The 22077-nt window shown below is 42.1% G+C and overlaps 1 protein-coding gene across 7 annotated transcripts in view; it reads left to right on the forward strand.

Moving 5' to 3' along the window:
* FGGY (FGGY carbohydrate kinase domain containing) overlaps positions 1–22077 on the forward strand; it is a 298819-nt gene that overhangs the window by 107214 nt on the left and 169528 nt on the right. The window lies entirely within an intron of this gene.

Raw genomic sequence — 22077 nt, forward strand, 5'->3', positions numbered from 1 at the left:
CTGAGCCCTGGCTCCCCAGCACTGCTCTGGGAGCACAAGTGCCTCTGTCTTGCAGCTCTGCCCTTGCATCTTTGTCATTCTCAGGGCAGTGCAGTTGGGATGCATTTCTGTCAGCGTTCAGGGCACGGGCCAAGAGTTTTACAAACATCTTCATATTAGTTTTTTCTTGTTGAGCATGATTTCATACCATAGGTATGAAATACCTATAGGTGTTTAGCTGTCAGCTTGGTGCTTGCAACAAAAGGAAAAGCAAACCAGCAATAAATAGAGAAGTTGCACAAGCCAATCTTTAAATAATGGCATTGGGTGGAACACGTGAAATAGGAGCTGTGGCTACAAAGCAGATTACTGCTTCCTATTCCTCCTATGAGCGTGGTATAAATTACAGCTGCTTAAACTGATTCAGGAACCAAGGAGAAGATTGAAAGCCTGGAGAGGTCTCTGTATCCTCCTGCTGCTCCTCTTTCAGGTTTGTAGACTGAGAAGTGAAGAACTGAGCCCCAAGCCTTGTCCTGTTCCACTGGACTTTTTTTCTTCCAGCGTACTGAGCAAAAGCCCTGTAAATTCTCACTTGTGTTTCCTGATGTGACACTCAGTGATGCTGCAGAGGGCTTTGAGGTCCAAAGTACCAAGAAGAACCAGAAAGTCAAGCACTGACTTTTCCATACTCTTTTGAATGGCTGTGGGAAGGGATTTCTAAAGATGTAAAGAAATGAGGTGTGAAAGATGGAGGCATGGTATTCCAAAAATATAGAAACATGGCTTTTAAAAGTTCTCCATCATTTAGTTTAGATTTAGAAGCTAATGACTCATATTTTTTTCAGCATTTAGTTGTATCACATGAAATATCTTCTTTGGTGAAGGCAGGTTAATGTGACCAGTAGATGTGTATTCATCTGTCAGTACATTTGGATTTAAACCAATGAGTTGTTTAAATGATTAATACAATTCCAGGTTTCTTCAAACATCATCATTTAACATTAAGCCACAAATATCTTCTTTTTTTTAAAAAAAAAAACAAAACATAGCTTGAGATGTTTGTTTTTGAAGCTGTGGTGGTATCACATACCTGAAGTATAAACACATTTAGAGTGACAGAATGCCCTTTGTTTGTATTATAAAATGCTTCTAAACACCTTACGTAAAATCTGGATTCTGAAGCCCTGAATTCTAAAGCATTCCTACATTTCTGCCCAGATTATGTACAAAAATTAAAAAATATACAGAATTTTACTTTTTCTTGCAGGAGTCACTGACACAACTTCTTCCAACTTCATTAATTACATGGTATTATCAGAAAATTCTTGAAAGACTGAGAAAAATGGGATCTTTTGGGCTGAGATAAGAGATATATAAAATACCACGTGCCAGAGCAATTCTTCTGGCCCCCAGCTCATGCCCTGGGCCATTCCTGGGGACTTCTCTGAGCAGTGGATTATCATGAGGAATTATTCTGGTGCCCCACAGCTGACTCCAAACTCTCCTCTTTCTGGAGGACCTTCCATGCCCTTCCATGCCACGAGATGACATGTCCACTGCATATAAAAACAACATTTTCACCTCAGTGCAGGAAGAGACAAAATATCAAACATATTTCTGTATGAGCCAAAACCAGCTGCAGACCCAAAGGAACTTGGTACTTCCATTTTAGGTTATTTCAGTTTATTACATTCATTTAAAGCTCTGTAGTTTTGCAGAAGTCTGCAACACTTCATAATAGTTCATAATAGTTCATAATAGTTCATAGTAATAGTTCATAATAGTTCATAATAGTAATCCCTAGGACTTTATTCCTTCACAAATCATTTTGGTTGTGAGTTAACTGCTATTATCATGTAGGAGAAATAATGCTCTTGATGAAAATGTGACTGGTAAATTGGTTGTTTACTTGAATGTAGACACGTTGAACTTTTGGAGGAAGAAGCTCCTTTTTCACAAGCATTTTTCACCAGAAAAACAAAAACTTGGAGATGATTTTGTCCACAATTATTTGCTTAACCATCAACATTTTTTAAATGAAGTGGTATTGTTTTATGGGGGAGGGAGGAATCTGAAATAAACCCATCTGACATGGAGATAATCAAGATTTTACAACTACTTCAATGGATCAGTGAAAGAAGGAGTCATTTACACTCCCCTGAAAGCAGAGAGTGGTGCATGTGCACCATCATCAGAGATACTTAAATGCACCCCAGCAAGAATGCTATTAAGCTTTTTTCCCATTAATTATGCTTAAAACCATTCCTCTAGTGGTACTGAGGCTAATTTTTAATTGATACACTTAAATCAATTCCTTCATGGACAGACATTTGTTCGTTATGAACTCCTTTTTTTACCCATGGCCACTCTCAGAGAAAGCAAGCTAATATTGTTCTGTCAGCAGTCAGATACATTAGAGAAGAAATTGCTATACATCTTCTTGTGATGTCTTTTCATGGTGCTCATTTCTTCTTGGCATGCTTTTAGCTCCCAGTGATTCAGATGTGTCAGCTACTATAGCTGTAAGAAAACATTGACAGTGGATTTATAACACCCAGTCCTTCCTGACCTGAAAAATAGCTAAGTATTTGCTTTTGAAGCAAAATTGGGTTTATCCATACCAAAAGAAAAAAAAAAAAAGGTTCCTAAGCTCCCCTATCTGTATTTTAAAGAAACATTTTATCTCGGTTATAATTCATGACTCTTGTCAGATGAAGTTTTCTCAGTGAGGCATAGTGGAGGTAGCTACTGAATTTAGGGGAAAGAATCAGCTTAATCGCATGGAAGTAAAGTGTCTTGTAAAGTGTCAGCTGAGCTGCTTTGTGTAAGGTTCTGAAATGTCTCACTGTCTATATTAAGGAGGAGTTTCTCCAGGCAGAGAGATGCTGGAACTGTCAGAGGGTTGTCCAAGGAGGGAAATGCTCTTCAGACATCCCTCTGGGAGCCAATTAAATTTACTCTTCTTGTTTTTATACTGATTTTAAAGCAGCTCCCATCCAAAATCAGGTCTCAGCATGCTGGGTGTTGAAGAGGTATGAAGGAGAGCACAGCCTCTGCACCAAAGCTCACCTCCAGACAGAGATAGGTTGGAATAATCAAAGGAGTGGTGAAAATTACAATATATGTATACAGAGCTCTCTTCCTGCCAGATGAATTCCAGCAGTGAGATCAGATATCAAGGCCCCAGTCCTGCCATCCTCATTAAAACAGAAATCCAGTTGTATTTCTGACTAAAACCTGATAGATTATTAAATAATGGACTGAACATATTTAATATAAATTTTCCAACTATGTTCTTCCAGTGGAGGAAGAGCTCCCTGAGACACAGTCACCTCTGGGCCATTCATGCTGGATTTCATAGAATCATAGAATTGGCTGGGTTGGAAGGGACCTCAGAGATCATCGAGTCCAACCCTTGAACCACTGTTGTGGTTGCTAGACCATGGCACTGAGTGCCACATCCATTCTCTTTTTAAATATCTCCAGGGACGGAGAATCCACCCATTCAGTGGGCAGCCCAATTCCAATTCCAATTTGTTCAAAGCTTTACTGAATCTCCTGAGAGAATAAAGTAATCTGCCCAACAACAATCCCACTGGATGAAGTCAGGAGATCTCTGTACACTTTGCAGCCTGACTACAGATTTTCCTGTGTCCTTGGATTAGCAATTCTACCCCGTTCTTTCTCAGCTTGCCCTCTGCAAACTGGGAATGACAGTATTTCCCTCACTGACAAAGAACAGTGCTCTACTCAAGAACTATCCTAAACTGTAGGATGGACCTGGGATATACTCTTGGACTGTTTTGTTTCAATTAAATAGGGTGTCCCAAATGTAAGTTAAATGGGATCTCTCTCATGCAGTCATGTTTTGAGAGCTAGCTGGGTTAGGGAGGGCCAGGAAGACCCAGCATTTTTAAAATGATTTCTCTGCTGCAGATTGGTTTAAGTGTTCTGAAGTTACACAAGGTCATCCCCTGTTGATGTTGGACAGAAGGAGTCAGATTTTTTGACTTTGAAGAACATTAGGAGGTGGCTTCTTTCCCAGCAACTACTATAATTCTTCCGTCCCACAGGGAGAATTGAGCTTCTAGTACAGGCTAGCCCTGGAGGACCTCAAAGAACATCTCTAGTAGGGCCACAGGGATTTTGTAGTATATAATTCATATACAGAAACACTTCCCTTATGGACAGGTTCCTTGACACACCCTAGGCTGAGGGCAGACAGCTGTGGTTTTCCTTCAGCTTCAGGAGACTGAGTTAACCTTCCTTCTGCCAGTCACTCATGGAGGTGTTTAGCTCTTGTCATCCCTGCTGCTGCAATGCTGGATGGAAAATGAAGTTACTGAGTTCTGAACAGACAGAAATCAGGCAGAAGAAGAGCAAGGTGGCCCTATGTGCTGCTCTCCTTGAACTTTAGCTTTAATATTTAATCTTAAATTGTGTTTTGCCCTTGGCCTCACATTGAAGGTGACAGCTAGGAGAATGGTTTTTGTGGTATCACCCTCTCTGGAAAGACAGCAGAAGTGAAGACCATCCAGCCATGGTCAGCCAGTTGATGGCTTTTGGTCACTACCACTTGTGTCTGGCTGTTGAGATGTAGCAGGTGCAGGAGTGTGAATAAAGGAGCTATTGCTCCTCCTTTTTCTATTGAAAGCATTTGGGGTCCTCATGCCAGAAGACTGGCAGAGCAGGGAAATCAGAGATGCATCAAGGTGCTCAGCTTTGGAAGATACTGACTTGGCTGTGAAGGGGCCTGGGAACTGGTAAGAGGAGTGATGAGAGACCTGCAGCTGCAGAGCCCTGGCCTGATGAGACAGCAGGGCCTAGAAAAGGCTGCTGAATGTTGAGGGAGCAGAAAAGAAACCAAAGCCACTTGCCTGTCCTTCTCACACCCTCTTCCCCAGGGGCTGAGCCCTGACAGCCTCCTTGGAGGGGCCCCCAGACACTTCTCCCCTGTGCAAGAGCCCAGGCAGGCAATTCCTACCTGCTCACTTGTTTACAGTTCCCCAGCTCAGACCTGATGTCTGCTCTCTGCTTTCAGCTAATTGGCAGACAGAGGCCTCAAGGGGTTTGGTTTGGTGCCATCAGACTCCTGCGAGCTCCAGCAGTGGTGTTTCTTCCCCAGACAATGACTTCAGTAGCCTCGGGGCACCCCAGAACCTCCTAACAAACATCTCTGGTAACTGCCTTATTAACTGATGGCTGTAGTGAGATAATAATTAACACCTTTACTTGTGTCTTAGCTGAGCCAAAAATATTCTCAAGTGGACTTAGAAATGCATAAAATGAATAAATGATTTATGTTTACTATTTTTAATGGAGCTACTTATTAGCAATGTTCTAACACAGAGCCCTGTAGCTGGTTTCGTTACAGATTTAGAAGGTGGTAATGAAAAACTGTGGGGAATAAAACAGGGAAACTTTCCCCGAGCCAAATTCTGCTCTTGGTCGTATTTAAAGATCTCGACGAGTTGAATCCTATAGAGGTATTTGGGCAGAAAAGAACTGAAATGGGGAGAAATGCCTGTCACGTAGTCATTCCAGCTTCCCCCTTCAGAAGCTGTCCCAGACCAAGGGATGGGTGCCTGTGCTGGGAGTGCAGACACAAAACCCCAAGAGCAGGACATGTCTATCTGCAGCAGATCAGAGCAGAAGGGCCCTGTTTACACATGCACTTGGCCCTGCTGACTCTGCCAGGCAGGAGGCAGTGGGGAATTTGGCCTCAGCTGATGGGAGAGGAGAGAGACACAACGTGCCAAGCTTTTCATGGGCACTTCTTGGCAAACAGAGCAGTGTCACTGCACCAGGGCCTGGTCTTCAGTGGGGGTTTGATGGTAGAAAGGGAAAAAAACAGAGAAAAAGACAATGGGATTATGAGAGATTTGCTGTGTGGGCTCTTGAAATAAATTCTATTTTGCTGCCCTGAAGCAGTTGTTCTGGCTTCAGGGCACAGGCCACATAGTGCCAGCATCTCTGACCTCCATGGGCAGTGGGAAGGTTCAAGGGACACATCTTCACAAATTCTGTGCTGTTCCTACAGTGATAAGAACACCACTTAGGATGACAGGGTGGCCTTTAGAGAGAGCCCTGACACAGAACTCTGGGGACATGAATGCTGTGGCTTGCATAATTGCTGGGTGACTAGAAAGGCCACCCTGTCACCATGTCCTCTATGTGTTTAAGGGTCAGATGCATTTAGGAGCCTTGACATATGGGGACAGAACGTGTGAACTCTCCACAGTGGGTGGGTTCACTCGAATTTCATTCTTCAACTACAAATTTTTTTTGCTAATACTGTTCCTGAACTGAAGAGATACGAGTCAGTCACAAGTTCCATGGGCTGTGACTGTTGTGTGACACTTGACACACATAATTCCTGGATTTATTTAACTGTCTAAATGATATTGTTTTATTTGAACTCAGTGAGGAGTCCTAAGCCCTGCCTCCCACTTACTTTCATGATTTCCTACTGATCTCTCTTCATCAAAGGCACATATCCAGCTGGTGGGTTTATCTAGAGAGACTTATTTAGGATATTTCTTTTTGCACACCTCCTGTCCTGTAAATGTGTCACGGTTTAACACTGGCCCGGCAATTAAACTGAATAACAGACGCTCTCTATTAATCACTCTCTCTCCTTGATAAAGAAAGGAGAGAGAATAAGGGAGAGAGACTTATGGGTTGGAAACTAAACTACACAACTTTAATGAAACAGTAATGATAAATAGGTAAAATGACTAAATATATACAAATATACAGGAAAATGGAAACCACATTCCTTCCCCCTCTCCCCCAGTAACTCTCACGTCACCACTGAGGCTGCAGGGCAGCCCTGGGAAAGTCCAGGCTGGACTCCTGGAGTCGGCAGCAGTCGGGAACTGGAGGCAAGAACACACAGATATGGGCTGGCACGGATCAGGACCACAGGCAAACGAACAGACGGAATCCTTCCAGGATGCCGAGTGAAGGAAGGGAGGAAGGGAAATCAGGAAATCCAGAAGTCTGGAAATCTGGAAATCCGGAAAAGATCTGGCTCGGCCCTTGTGATGCCTCAAATTTATACTGAGTGTGACGTATATGGGATGGAATACTCTGTTTGGTCAATTCTGGCATCTATCTTGTCCGTTCCTCCCCAAAGGAGGGTTCAGGTGGGACCTCTGTATCCTCCTGGACGGTAAAATGTTTTCCTCAGAGCTGAGCAGTGTCCTTGGCTCTGCACACCAGTCACTAGCAGAAACTGTAAACATCAAGTGTTATCAATCCTAGAAACACACACTGTCTGAGAAACTTGCTGTTAATTTCAGCAAGTGCAACTACTTACAAGAGACTTAGCTAAAAGTAAAAGTACAAAACAGAAAATCACCTTTATCCTGGCCCAAACCAGGACAAAATGCTAATACAACTTTTGCAAATACCTTTAAATACCTGCAAATATTTTGTTGCTGTCTTTGCTCATATGTTGTAAGAATTAATAATGCTCATTAGCTGAAGTTCCCCACAAGAATTTGAACACCCTGGTTAGCAGTGCTATTAAAGACATCCAGTTTTCCTCTAGAAGGACAGGATTTCAACACTGTCTGAAAAGTCAGGGCACATTAATGTACTAGAAATGTCAGATCATTAGTCTCTGGACATGCTGGAGAATTCTCCAAACTACCAGTTTTTCACTAATGTACAAATGAAACAGCCTGTGGATATTATCCACATTTCTTAGGCAGTCCTAGCAGTCAGTCACATACAAGCTAAAGGCTACAAACCCATGCTTGTCATGAAGAAAAACAGTATTTTGAGATAGCTACCATACCGACCTCTCTGATCTGTCTTAAAATGATGTATTGCTGTATTTTTTTCAATTTCCAGAAATAAAGAAGAGTTTGCTTCAGGGCAGAGACAGTCTAAAAGCTTGTGCTAATAAATCTGTGCAAGTTTAGTAGTGCTTAATACATATTCTGCTTCAAGTGCTTTTTAAATGCATTATCACCTTTAAGTAAATACAGTGGAAGTCTGCCAAGTGCCTGGATGCTGTTCTCTGTAAAATTATGCATTCATATCATTAATGCAATGAAATGTTTAAACTTTCATTGAATTTTGCTAACTGATTTGCAGTTTGAATGGGAGTAATTTTATGCATTTATCAATTACCAGTTAAGTAGCTGCTATAATATTTCTCTTTAGGCAAGCAAATCACACTCACCAAAATACTTTCCAATTACATTAGATTTGGGATTAAATATTCAAGTAGTTGAAAAACAGAGGACACATCCAAGGAACAAAGAGGTCAGAGTTGCTCATAGGGGGATATGAAAAAATATTGAGCCTTGCAGTAATAATACCCTTTGGGGGGATGTCTCTGGTTTTTAGCCTACTTGCCAAGTCCTTTTCCACAGCACACTTGTGATGCAGGTGGGTCTAAATGGTGCCTTGTCAAAATGATTATTAATCTTTCATGTGTTGTTTTTATGCTGAGACACTGTGGCTCCATTGCATTCATGGTGTGCTGTAAGAGATGTAGTGATTGGACAAAGGGTAATAAAGGCTTTAAACTGGAAAAAGGGAGATTTAGGTTAGAGTTTAGGAAAAATTTACTATGAGGGTGGTGAGACACTGGCACAGGTTTCCAGAAACCTTGGAAGGGTTCAAGGCCAAGTTAGATGGGGCTTGGACCAACTGATCTAGTGGGATCCCCATGGCAGGGGAGTTGGAACTACCTGATCTTTAAGGTCCCTTCCAACCCAGAGCAGTCTGTGATTCTATCAAATTCAGAAGATAATCTTTTCCTCTCTGAGGTGATACCCTAAAGATACGTGGTCACATTGTGCAGCCATGTGCAGCTGCACAGGGTTTAAGGGAGTGGTGAATAAGGAGTAACCTCAGCTATTGTGTTTTGTGTCACGATTCCACGTGTTGCCTTTTGTGGGCTGCAGACACCTCCTGCACCTTTTGTTCTTCTCAGCTTCTGGGATCCTCCCCACCCAGCTCCCCACCGTGTCCCCACTGCTGTCTCTGCCTGTCCAACCTGAAGTACCAGGTATCAGCCGTGGCAGCAACCCCTTCAGGAGGGAAGGAGAGGATTTCTGCTGCCTCCATCTCCAGGACCCAGCTGCTGTTAGAGTTCTGTGTGGCTGGGCAAGGAGATTTGGTCTGCATTTGGTGACACAGGTGGATGGGACTCTGCCCCAGCTCTGTCCACTGCCTGGCTGGAGGGAAGGAGGCCACAGACCACATCTGTGTGCACCCACCTCTTCTAATGGGGTTGGCATGTTGGGCTTTGGTGGTTAACCAGAGAGGAAGTAGGAAAAGCTTCAGTGGTATTAAGATGAGAATCCTTTGGTAAAGTGTTTCCCTAATAATTTTCTGGAGCAAATTATGCAGATTTTGTTTTGAGGTGTTTGTCCTCCAGCTTGGCCAGTCTGTAGGCCTCCTGTGGGTTATGTACATGTAGCAGAGAGACTTCCCTACAAAAAGGCAGCATGGAGGAGGAATGGGAGTTGGAACACTTTTGCCTCCAGTGGACATCAATACACAGGAGCATTTACAATGTTTTAAAATCAAGCACTGCCTGTTTAGGAGCCTCCCTGAAGGCAGCCATTACAGCAAAGTCATTTTAAAAGAGCTATGTTTGTCTTTTTTAATTTATGCTTATTTACTATGAGGTTTTGGCAAAATATTAACATTTATGTTGACTGTAGTCTCTAATTTATAAGTGAGCTGATCCACCTTAGTGGATAATTCCTCCTGAATTTTTATTATAAGAAAAAAACCTGACTAAATAAGGATCCTGTATATTTTTCTGCCTGTTTTGCTCAAGTTTCAAGTTTGGAAACAAGTGAAGAATGGATCAAATGCCTTGTTGGAAGATACAGAAAAATAGTTTTCAGCTTCCCCTTGGATTTAGTTTTCAAGAGTGACTAATGAGAAGGTGGTGATTGTTTCATTAGTATTCACTGAACTGAGTGCACAATATAATTATATATTTCAATAGTAACTAGGGCACATAATAGATTTGTTTTAACTAAATTAACAGACATCAGAAAAAAAAAAGAAAAAATTTGTGGCAGATTTTGAAATGTCCTCACAGCCAGATGGGTTCAGCTATTTCTGGATAATGTCAGGAAGATCAAAAAACTTGCTATTGAGAAACTGTTGGGAAATAATCTGGAATATTTTCAGGTCTACCCTTTACATAGAAAAAAAATTATTGTTTGAATATCACAGGTATATTTGGGGAGAGGAAAAATGAAGGATTACTAAAAAAAGAGGTGTTTCCAGGCATTTCCTTAAGAAATAGGGTTAAAATACAGCTTTACTTCTTATTTTGATGAATTGGTAACCCTGCTACCCAGTTAGGCAAATACAAACATTATTTAGAAACCTTCTTCTTCCTCCTTTTTGGTCACCTACTTCCCTCTGATTTTTCTCCTGGTTTTGCAACCTGGCTCCATACTTCTTGATTCTGGGTTGTTCTAACAAGAGGGCTTTTCACTTCCAGTTCTTAGCATGGCAACAGAAATGTTGATAAAGCAGAAGAGAGGCTCACTATGCAGTAGAGCTGCTAGAATCTTTGTGAAGTATTATAAAGCTTCTTCCCTCCTTGTTGCCATCCTTTTGTCTTGGAGGAGAGGGGGAATGTTTGAAGGAGGGATTAGAATGTCTGTAAATTGAAATCCATCTGGATTACAACCCATCAGATGTTTATCTACCCGGGCTGCTTGATCCTTACAACCCACAAGGGCTACCGAAACTCTTCAGTGGCCCTAGGGCTGAGAAGGATGGAGACTCCAACCCCAAAAGCATTTACATTCTTGAGTTTCTCTCTGCAACTAAGTTGGTTTTTCACTTCTGTCTCTGTCGAGTGTGCACTTTTTTCAATTCTCTTGAATTTTCCCATGTTGCAAAAATAAATCAGAACCCCAGAATCCGCCCCACACAATTTGTCCTGAGAAAAAACACTGCAAATAAACTTGGTGACAAGAGATGCCTTGGAGGCAGCAGTGGTTTGCTGCTCATGCTTATCTGTAGTAGCAGACTGCAAGGAGTAGTTTGGAAACCTCTGGTGTGGGAAGGAGGTGGAGCAGCTGAAAGCTCTGTGGTTCCTAAATTTATTCTGGTCTTACATTTACAAGAAGATGTGGAATTGAGTGTGTAGCTAAATGCAGACAAAGAGGAGAAATTAAAACTAAAAGCAAGACCGTGGCTGGGCACCCTTCTGGTAAAACCTGCTCTGGTTTTTAGGAACAGCTCAGAGCCCACTGTTTACAAACAGCAGTCACATCAATGTACAGGACCAATGACTCACGTTGAGACAAAACAAAGCAAAAAAAGGAAAGCAAAAGCCCCAAATTGCCACTGGAGTTTTGACACGAGGCACTAAAAATAGGCAAATTCAGAATGAAAGTTGTGGCACAGCAAACAGCTTCCCTTTGCTGATGAGTCGCACTCTGCACTAAGTGGGTGAGACACAGAATTTTCTCTGAAGGGTTTTTCTGTGAAAATATGTTTTCATTTGGGCTAAAAATTTCTTTGGGAACTTGTCGGAAACCATTTCATTTCATGTAGATACCTAGAGGCAGCCATCCTTTGACAGTGTCAATCATTTCAAGTCAATATTTTTAGATTTACACTGCATATTTTTGTCTTAAATGATTGTTGATATTTACATATACTGCAGTTCCTTCAAGAAGTGTTTAGAATTAAGGTTGGAAATCAGGATGAGATGGATTCATTTGATCCAATGGAAATAATTCACTTGACATGAAAAGCCTTTCTATTTTTAATGTCTTTTTGCAGAGAATAACAAAATTTATTGCAACCCTGATAACACATACTTAAAACCTCTGAAAAATATTTGCTTTAAGTGAAAAGTATATTACCAGGAAGGCTTGAAATGGATGGTTTCTTTAAAAACCATTTTGTGTTAAGTGTGTATGCACTGAGAGTGCTGGCTGGATCATTATGGTTCTGTTTAGGAACGAAAACAAGTTTTGAAATAACAGCTTCTAATGAAACAGTAATTTAAGTTTTGGTTTTGTTTTTTTTTTTTTTCCTGAGCTGCAGGAGAAAGCAGAGTTCCCAAAGACCCTTTATAGCACGGGACATTCTGAACTCTCCACTCAAACTGGATGAAAGTCATGGGGGACGTATAGAGAAAACTCATACATATGCTGTTGATTTGCACTCTGCCTGTGAGGCTTTATTTTGCTTTGCTTGTGAACAGGCAGCTCAACATTTAAAACTTGGCAAACTCCATGGGGAGCAAGGGTGTGCCCCAGCTTGGGCAGGGCCAGCAGCTGCCTCTGGGCCCAGGGTGATGCTGCATGGATACAGTTACATGGACAGGGAGATCCAGAGAGCTGTTTATCCCCAAGACGTGGGTCCCTGCTCTGCTACCCCTTCCCTACCTTCAAATAACATCCTCTGCTCCAGATGTTCAGAATTCTTGTTACTATGGTACAACAACAGGATGGAGGGAAGCTTAGCATCTTCAAAATCGTGGCCTTATGGACTAGGTCATATTTCCCTTTCCAACAGTAAAAGGAGGAGAAGGAAATTTTTGTTAGTTTTTGCCCCCTCCCATCCCATCCAGTTATATTATTGGCTGTCTTGTGCTAGCTGTTATGAGTCCCACCTCTATTTCTGTCTGTAACTCAATTATATTATTTTTATTATTAATATATGTTAAGCCTCTGCAGAAAATACAGAAAACAGGGAAGGAATTGCATATTTGGATCATTTGCACATCAGAGTGATTCATAGCAAGGAAAGAGTTAGTCTGTTTTACCATCCTTTCTATCACCTAGTAGCCAAAATTCACAGTTTATAAAATATTGAAAATCTTTTACAATTTTAATGTAACTGCTGTAAATAATTTTTCTGAAGGGAAATACATGTAGTTAGTTGCTTGCTTCTTTGCACTCTAGGAAACCCAAACTTCACAAACTTTTGGTACCACATCGCAAGAGGAAGTAGAAAGGTCTAAAAATGGAAAATGAAAGCACATCAGCACACTTTACCTTTTTTTGGGGGGGTAGAAATGCAAAGCTTAGAAGCACAAATGATGATTAGATCTCAACTTTTCACTTTTAATGAGTATAAATTCCACAGCCAAAGAGCAAAATTAAAGAGTAGTCCCATGTGTCCTTTTAGAAGGTTGAAGTTTATAGTCTTTTCTCTTTTTATTGTATAATCTGTTTAGTGTCTGTTTATTATAAGGCAAAACCACTTTCAAATGAAATATCTTTGAATTAGAAAAGACTAAGCCTCAATCTAAATGGGAGACTTTGAATGCACTGTTGAACTTCTGCTCTCTCTTAGCAGAATACTCAAGTTTCTGAAATCTGAAGAGAAGTTGATACAGGAGTTACAGTAGTAGTAGTTAATTACTTTAGGCTTGGAGCAATAAATGTGTGGGTGAAGAATGAAGCTGTTTAAAGTGAGTTTCCTCTTCTGAAAGAAGCTGCAATCTAAAGACAGAATCCATTAAACATATTAAAAGGTATTAATTCTTTACCCACATGAGTAGAGCCAGGGAGCAAGTTTCAGTATCAATTAGCTGTAACCTCAGTGGTTACTGGCCTACCAGTTTGCACCCAGTTGATGATCAGCTCCAGGACTTGCCTGGGAATGGAGTAGTTCAGCCAGAACACGGGAGGAATAATGTGGATGGCAGGAGCACAGGATTTGGATGGAGTATCAGGGAGCTGGGCTGTACCCCATCCCTGGCACTGCAGCACTTCTGCAGGTAGCTCTCGAACATTTTATTGGCCTTTCATTGTTTGCAGGGGCTATGGGTGCACTGAAATAAGGCATGTGCAGAGGTATTTGTAGCTCCAGATCCTCAAAATCTACTCAGCCCACAGCTAACATCAATGAAGTCACTTTCTGTGGCTTGTCCTGTCTCCTGGCTGTTGGGATGGGATGGGGTGGGATGTGCTTTGCCTTCCATTTGCAGCTTCTGTCTGGTCACACACACTTTGTGGGCTCTGAAGAGTTCTCTGAGAGATTTAAGCATTTTGTAACTCATTAATAGAGTTCAGAGTAATCTGAGAGAGGAAGGACTGGAACAGGAGCATCCCATGGCTGCTCTAGCAGGGAGTACAACCTCAGTGGGCTTTGACAGCTGTGGAGAGGAGGTTCTCCTTGTGTTGGCTTTGTTTTTGAAGTGTAAGCAGGTGTTTGGAGGAAGAGAAGCAGCCTGGATGCTGTGCTGGATGGAGCTTCTCTGTACTGAGTGCTTTTTTTCACAGTTTGTCAAAGTTTGGTGAGGTTTTTTTTGTCATTTGGTCACAAGTTCCACAGAGATATTTTGAATGGAGATGCATAAAGCAAACAAGTATGAAATACCTGGGTGGATGTTAGGCCTATGGCTTATGGTCCTAGGGGAGTTCATTACTCACTGAGATAATTTTTGGTGGACAGAGAGGCGTATCCCAGAGCTGTCTGAGAGTTTGCAGAGTAACTTATGTAGCTTTGCACCACCTGGAGCTGGCCTAGGACATACATCCAATGTAAAAGATACCTTCCTCCATCACATGTCACTGTTTTCTAGGTAAAATGCAGAGTAAATTTGAACTGGGGGAATGAATGAAAACTATTCTTTGACAGATAATAAAAATTAATGCAGTTTTTCAGAATGAGAAGTCACCTCCAACAAAACCACTGTCAGAGAGTGTTGTGCAGGGCCGTGGCAGGTGGCTGCATCACTGATGTGGCTGAAGACTGATGTGGCCAGAGAAAAGGAAGCAGGCCTGGGATGAAGTGCCTAATCCTAAAGATGAGACCATTTTACCTGTATTAGCTGGCAGAAGAGCAGTATGTTCCTTAGGAGACACAATATACCTTAACATTGGACTCCACTGTTGTGGCAAGCAAACTGTGGGTTGAGTTTTGCAGGCTCTTCATGGCTCTGTTATCACTCCTGCTAGAGAGACACTAAGACTACTGCTGAGAAACTCTAGGGATTAGAAACCTATCCAACAAGCAGCATATGAATTATTGGCTCTTGCAATGTTACCCTTTGCTTCTCTCTGTCCTCCAGGAAAATTTTATTTGCTTCAAACCCGTGGGTTTGGTGGAAAGGCTTTTGTCCGCAAGTGAACTCAGTATTTGAGGTCTTTGGATAAGGGTTTGGTTCATTTTTCAGAGGATCTCTTTAGTGATCATTTCGGAAAGCTTTCAATAGCACCTGGCATGAGGTTTACTGGAAAACACTTAATATCTTGTTAGTTCTGCTCATTTCCAGGGAAATGTTGAGTCTCGTTGTTATTGTAGTAAAATTTGGTAAAATAATGTCTGCTTCTGAGCCCTTCCTGAAAGTGTTATGTGTGGCTTTGGTAGTTAATCATGTCAAATAATCATATCAAATACTTCAAACTGAGAAAAATGTCTGTTTCTGGAGAATAGTGAGACACTACAGAAAGTCACAAATATTTGCATTGGAAAGAATATTATTAATAACTCAAATTTTTCCAAGAAATGTAACATTTTAGTGCCTGCTGGGTTTTGTTGTTTAAATCAGTGTGGCAGTCTGTATGGGCTAAGCTTCCAAACTAAATCTGTAGTTAACTGAAGTGTAATTAAATTAAGAAATTCATAGCAAAAAACCTTGGTTTGTGTTGAGAGGTAAATGGCATCCATAGCAGAGGAAAAATACACTTTATGTGAGGCTGGCTCATGAATTATTTTGCATTTAGCATAAACAGTCTCCTGGCTACTCTGTTTTGTAGATTCCCAATCTCATTTAATTTAATTTCCTTTCCTCTTGTGGGCAGCTACAGCACCTTTTGCACCAGCTTTAAGGGCTGTAAATCCTGCATTCATACACTCAGCTACTGCTTCCCCTGGGGGCTTGAGGGAAAACTGAAGATCTTAGAGCACAGGAGGAGTCCTTTGACCTGAGCTGAAGAGTTAATCTGATGAAGACTTGAGCACGGCCTCAGCTGAGCTCTGTGCTCAGTTGTGGTACTGAGCCAGGGAAGGACCAAGCCAATGAGCATATTCTGGCATCAGCTCTTGGAGGTTACAAGAACCTTATGTATCATTTTATGTATTTTCTTTTCATGTGCATATAATCAATTCCAGTGGCGAGGCTTGTGTTTTGGTTCATACAGCCAAGCCAGGCAGTTGACTTGGCTCCATTTTCAAACCTCTTGGCTTGCTAAATGTCAGAGCCTAAGCAGGGCTTCTTTTTGTACTCCAATCTCATACAATTGGCCTGAGTTATGTGTGTTCCCTGGGAGCACATGCACAGCCATGAATACAAATCAAACCTTGTTAGGAGCCAAACACAGAGGTCAGCGAAACAAATATTTTTGTCTCCCTAAACTACCTTTCTTGCCTCCTGGCACAGCCATGTGAGGCCCAAGCTTGACAAGTCTTCCATGTCCCATATTCCAAGAACTGAAAATGAAATAAAGGAATGATGCTAGTAGTGTAAATGCATTGACAGTCCCTGTTGAGATTCCTCAGTGACTTACTGGATTCTTGCAGTTCTGCACCTAAAAGAAGCTATGCATTCTCTGCATGAGGGAGGCACTGGAGGGGTTTTCTGTGATGTTTTCTTTAGTCTTGCTCTGAAATCTCCTTAGATATAAGGTGGTGGAAAATACAATCTCCTGCAAAGAAAAGTGATCTGTTTAAATCCCCAGTAATACCTGGGAAACTGAGATAGTGAACAAATGAAAATTTGGGGAATTAACATTAAATACATTAACTTTAGATAAATCTTATCTTTAGATAAGTCAACAGGCTTTGAGTGAAGAGACTGAGAGATGGAATTTTTCCAGAGATGCTATTCAAGTTGCAGAAAAAAAAAAAGAAAAGCAAAGAAAAAGAAGAACTCAAACAATAAATAAACCTACTAAAAAGCATTTAAACTAAGCTGGATCATTCTGACAGAGCCAAATCTGGGAGTAGCCGCACATATGGTTATGAGGCTCATGGAAAAGGGTGGTAACCCCTAATGGGGGGCAGTGAATAAACAGCTGTGGGCAGGCTGGAGGTGGTAACCTCTTAACCTGGCTCAGCTGCTGCTGGGACAGCATGTCAGGCTGTGTCCTTACTTACACAATACTGAGATTTCTTAACAGATGAATTCTTAGATGGAAGAGCAAGCTGCTGTCCAAGTTTGTGATGGGATGTGCTGCATCCCAAAACATATCAAGAGATATACATGCCCCAAACGTGTGTGCTGAGTGAACATTCAGTCCTTAGGAGCACCAGCACATCATACTGGCTCTGATTCCTCCCATAGCCATAGTGGTTGGAGCACAGTATGTTCCAAACAGCACATTTTGCTGCATGAGTCTCAGCTGTAGATCTCGAGCAGAGAGAGGCTTCTATTAAATGCATCTGCACTTCTGAGTGTCTTTGGTCTGCATCAGATTCTCCTTAGGTTACTTAAACTGCTTCCAGACCAAGCTCTCTTATGCCCCCACTGCTCCATATATCCTTAACCCTCTCCTCACCCACCACCCCTCAGGCAGCACAAGCCACCTGCCTGCAGTGCCCAGGGCTCTTCTGCCTTGGGGGAAGAGTTATTAATTGGTTAAATGTGAAGGGCAGACACTGAAAATAAGGCTCTGCTCCTCAAGTCCTTCTAAATAGGAGGAGGAACGATGGGCTGTGCTTTGCTGAAAGGTCACAGTGAGCTCACACCAGCAGGAGGACAGCATTTTGGGCAGGACACTTGCTGGGTGGAGGGAGCTGCCTGAAGCATTCCAGGGCTGAGCTGCAGAAAGGAAAGCCTGACCACACCAAAACACAAAGGGGTGAGGGGGGGAATTGCATGTGGGCTCCAAGCACTGAGTCGGTTTAAATTTGATGCAAAGAGATGCAAAAATGTGGGTTACCACTATTAACACCTTCTTTTCATTTTTTTGCCCCCACAGCATCTAAAAACTAAGATAGGATAATGACGAGACCAACATTAGGCCAGGCCCAGACTTTTAACTAAAGACCATGCTTTATCATGAGGCTTTTCCTCAGGCTTTTTGTCCCACACCCTTTCAGTCTCCAGTGCTCTACAGGATCACAGCATCTGTGGTTATGTGGACCATCAAGATCATTTTCCAATTAGTCCTTGCCCAAATCCTGAGAATCTCATAAAGGAGGAGGGCTTGCTGCCAGGCCTTGGCCTCCTCCATGCTCCTCTTTTGCTGTTTCTGGGAGAAGGTAGGAAGGGAAGATCCCATATTGCACTGCCCAGTTCTGCTTCAGGCATCTCACTTTGCCCACTGAGCTGCTTTCTAACATCCTGTCAGGAAGGACATTACCTTGAGGTTAAGCCACTCTCACCATGTCCAGAACTCAGCAGCTCTCTCCAATTTGCAGGATTTGGAGTCTGTGCAGTCTTAAAAACCTACTGCCTTTTCATGGTGGAGTTCTCCTCTGGTATTGTCCTCTTCTGTTGAGGAAAGGGCAGTCTGCCCATGAGGCAAAAATTTGGGAGCCTCTACGTTTCTTTTTTAATGGTATGAGCCTCTGTGGCATCAAGTACTTTTCCCAAGTGAAACACTGCAGGGATAGGTCTCAGGAGAAGCATGAAAATCAGACTTAAATTTTTATATTTGTGTAAGGTTGTTAAGGTGAAACTTGTGTATTTAGGTTTGGTCTCATATTGCTGAAGAAGGTGGATGCCCTGTGGAAGACCTCACTCTTCCCACCTCTCAGTCCTGCCCTGGTCACCCCAGGTGTGCAGCAGACAGGCTGGGGTAGCCTGCACCTCACCCAGCACAAGGCCCTGGTGCCAGACCTGGCTTTCCTGACTAGTAATTTTTTTGGTAAATGATACTTTTAGTGAAGCTCTGAAAGATTTGTGTCAGTCAAACTTGCTGCTCTACAGCACTTCCCTGGCAGGACCATGTGCCAGAGAACCTGCAGGGCCAGAAGATGGAATCACCCTGGCCTGGCACAGGAGCTGTGAAGCCTGTTGGGCCTTGTGTCCTACTGAGGGAGGAGAATTCCTTGGATTATTTGTCCATGGAAAGTGAGGTGGAGGAGGAGTGTGAAGCAGCTCTTGAGAAAGTGTGAGAGGAAGTTAACAGCCAAGTGGGAAGGGGAACCAAGATGGATGTGCCTGAAGGCCCAGAGAGGGAGCAGGGCTTTATTTGCCTTCTGTCTACATGCTAGACCTGTGTAGAGGTAAGAAATGATAGTGTGCAAAGTCTGTAGGGTTTCCAACATGAAAGGCCGAGGTCCAGCAGAGCTTCATTTGATTACAATTATTTGATTAGAACAGATTTTATCCCTTCCAAAAATGAAGAAAGTATGGTCTTTAGTTGTAGAGAGACAAATGTGCAGGATCAGATCATCACCAGAGTGGCTTAAGAAGGGCATGGAGACAAATGGTCTGAGTGTGGGAGCAAACTATCAGGATAAAGCAGAGGCAGTTTCTTTTCTCTGCAGGGTGTCAAATCTAGGTAGCTCTTGGCGTAAGTTTTCTGAACGACTTTAGCCCAGTGATGTAAACTTTAGTTGTGACTTTAAATAATGCTGGGACCATATGGTGAAGACTAAAGAGACACTGTTAGCTCTGCCCACCTCCTCTCTGTCAGCTTTGCTTGGAGAGCACGAAGAACTGAAACTGGAGAATAACTTTAGGAGACGACTTAGGTAAAGATCATTTGGTTTAGGGATATCAGTAGTGCAAAAATATGTTATCTCCATCAGTTTGTTTGGATGTGGATCAGTGCTGTGGAAAAGCTCTTCATGAGCTGCATGGACTATGAGCAGAGGTTGTGGGACCTGGTTGTGACCCACCTGAAGCTGGAAGCATTGGCCAACTGCAGTTCTGGGACTGAAGGATGTGTTTGCAGGCATCCCAAAGGACGAGCTGGCTTGCTCTCCCATCCAGCAACACCATTTATCAGAGGCAAAGGAGAATCCCCCTCTGTGCTAGTTACCTGCTTTGCTGTCAGTAGTTGCTTCCAACCAAAATGAAAGAATAGAAGCTTTGGGAGAAGTTGTTGAGCATCTTCTAGGATGATGATCAATCAATCCACTGCACAGCTTGCTCTTTGCTTGCAGTTGAGAGGCATGAGGGTTTAATATCCCATGTAATGCTTTGGAAAAACAGTTTTATTTCATACCTGATATTTAATGGTGGTTGCAGCTAATTTCACACAGCAAATTAGACAAAATGTTTGAGCTACTCCCCCCACCTGAACTCAAGAGCAAGTGAAAATTGCTTTTTGGGGGGTTACTTGAGAGTTCCTTGAGAGGGTTAAATGTGTCTCACCGGTGTACTCAGTTTGACAGGCTGATGCACTTTGTCTAGATGATAGATATGAAAAACTAATATCTCAGTTTTCAGAGGGGGTTCTGAAACCTAAAATCGAAACCAGATGTGTAACAAAAAAGAGCAGTGTATATTACAAAGTGTTGTGAAATAGCCCAAGGGAGGCAAGTAAGCAAAAACAGCCCTGTTTCTTAGCAACCTGCAAAACAAAACAAGTAACAGCTTGGTTGGCATCTGACGGGGCAGGTTTTGGTCTTTGCAGTGGAAAAGAAGACTGGAGAAAACTTGGAATAATTCTGGAATGTTTAGTGACCCGGAAACCCCTTCTTTTTTTTTTTTTTTTTTTCAGCAGAGTCATTACCTGATTTCTCTCCTCCCCTAAACCTCCTCCCTACAAATTTAGCAGCTGAGAAACACCCGTGCTCTCTTCTTTGCTTTCCTATCCTGCCTAACGTGGTGTGGAACACAAATCTCCCTTTTTCCCTTGCTTTCTCTCTTACTAAATTCAACCATGAAAAGCAGGTCCAAAGTGAATATAAAAACAACCAAAAAAAAGTAATTTTGGAGATTTTGCCCAACACTAAATGATGAGATAAATCTGTTCAGTTCCTCAAAAGTGGGGGAATATCCAAGTGTGGCTTGTGTGTAGAAATGGAAAGATGTGTTCAGTTAGTGAAAAGTTAAACTTCAATACATAATTAATTATTTCCAAAAGGCTATTTAGATCATTTTCTGGAAATGGCCCTCCCTTTTCATTTGGTTGCCTTCAGTTTCTTAATTAATGGTGCATTCTCTCAGCCCCACAGATGAAAAATTCACAGCTTAGAGCCCAAAATGTCATTAGATAGGTTTGTAATTCAGTCCTGAAATCAAGAGAAGCACTTGCCATGGTGCACTGGAAACTTCCCCTGGCACAGCCACCTCCCTCAAGAGAGTGAAGAAGATGCTGAGCCCCAGCTCTGCTGCCAGATCTCCTCTCTTGCTCTGGTGTCCATCCTAGCTGTTTGCCAAGACAGATCTTCTGGTATTTCTATCTGGGCAAACTTTTCCTGGGAAAATCCTTTTTCCCATAGCTGAGCCATGGGGCATTCCCAGCATCAGCCTGGCTCCAGGGCCTCCAGCTCAAAGCAAAACCCCAGCTGTGCCCTGAGGTTTGGAATCAAACTGGGAGAGGTGGCATTTGTGATGGAGAGGGAAGGTGGGGTTGACTCCTTGTGGTTATTTTTAGAGAGGTTGAGGCTGCCAGACATCTTTTGTGTTTTCAGGTTTTTGCTTTGTGGTTGGTTATTTTGTGCTTGTTTGGGTTGGTTTTCTGTTTTGTTGTTGGTTTTTTTTGACAGAACAGATTTTTTTGGAAAATGCTGTTTTGTCAGAATTGGAACTTTGGGAGGAAGTTCTTCTTGGTGAAGTTTTCTATGAAAACATTGACACTACTTGAGACTGAAAGGGCAACTTTCATTTTGACTCCTTGTTTCAGAGTTTAGCTCTTTTTAGTGTCTAAAAATCAATGATCTATCAAAGATTTATTATAGATACGAATGGTTTGACATTATCAGATAGGAATTCTTAATGAACTAATTTTGATCCTTTCAGCTAAAAATAACTTGGAGTTTCCATTCTGCAAAGCATTTGATATTTTGCTTTTCTGCAAAACATTTGATATTTTGCTTTTCTGTCTGATTAGCAGAAAAGCAGATGTCAGTGTCAGAATCTTCCATGGGATAGAAGTCCCATTTTTTGTCTACCTCCAGTAAAGCCTTGAAGTCATAACCAAGCTGATTGGATCTGAACTGGTATCTTCAAAAGAAGGTTCTATTACTCATGGGTGCAAAATACTGAACTTGTCATTTTTCTTGAGACCTCTG

Source organism: Calypte anna, chromosome 8, assembly GCF_003957555.1.
Source record: "Calypte anna isolate BGI_N300 chromosome 8, bCalAnn1_v1.p, whole genome shotgun sequence".
Lineage (NCBI taxonomy): Eukaryota > Metazoa > Chordata > Aves > Apodiformes > Trochilidae > Calypte > Calypte anna.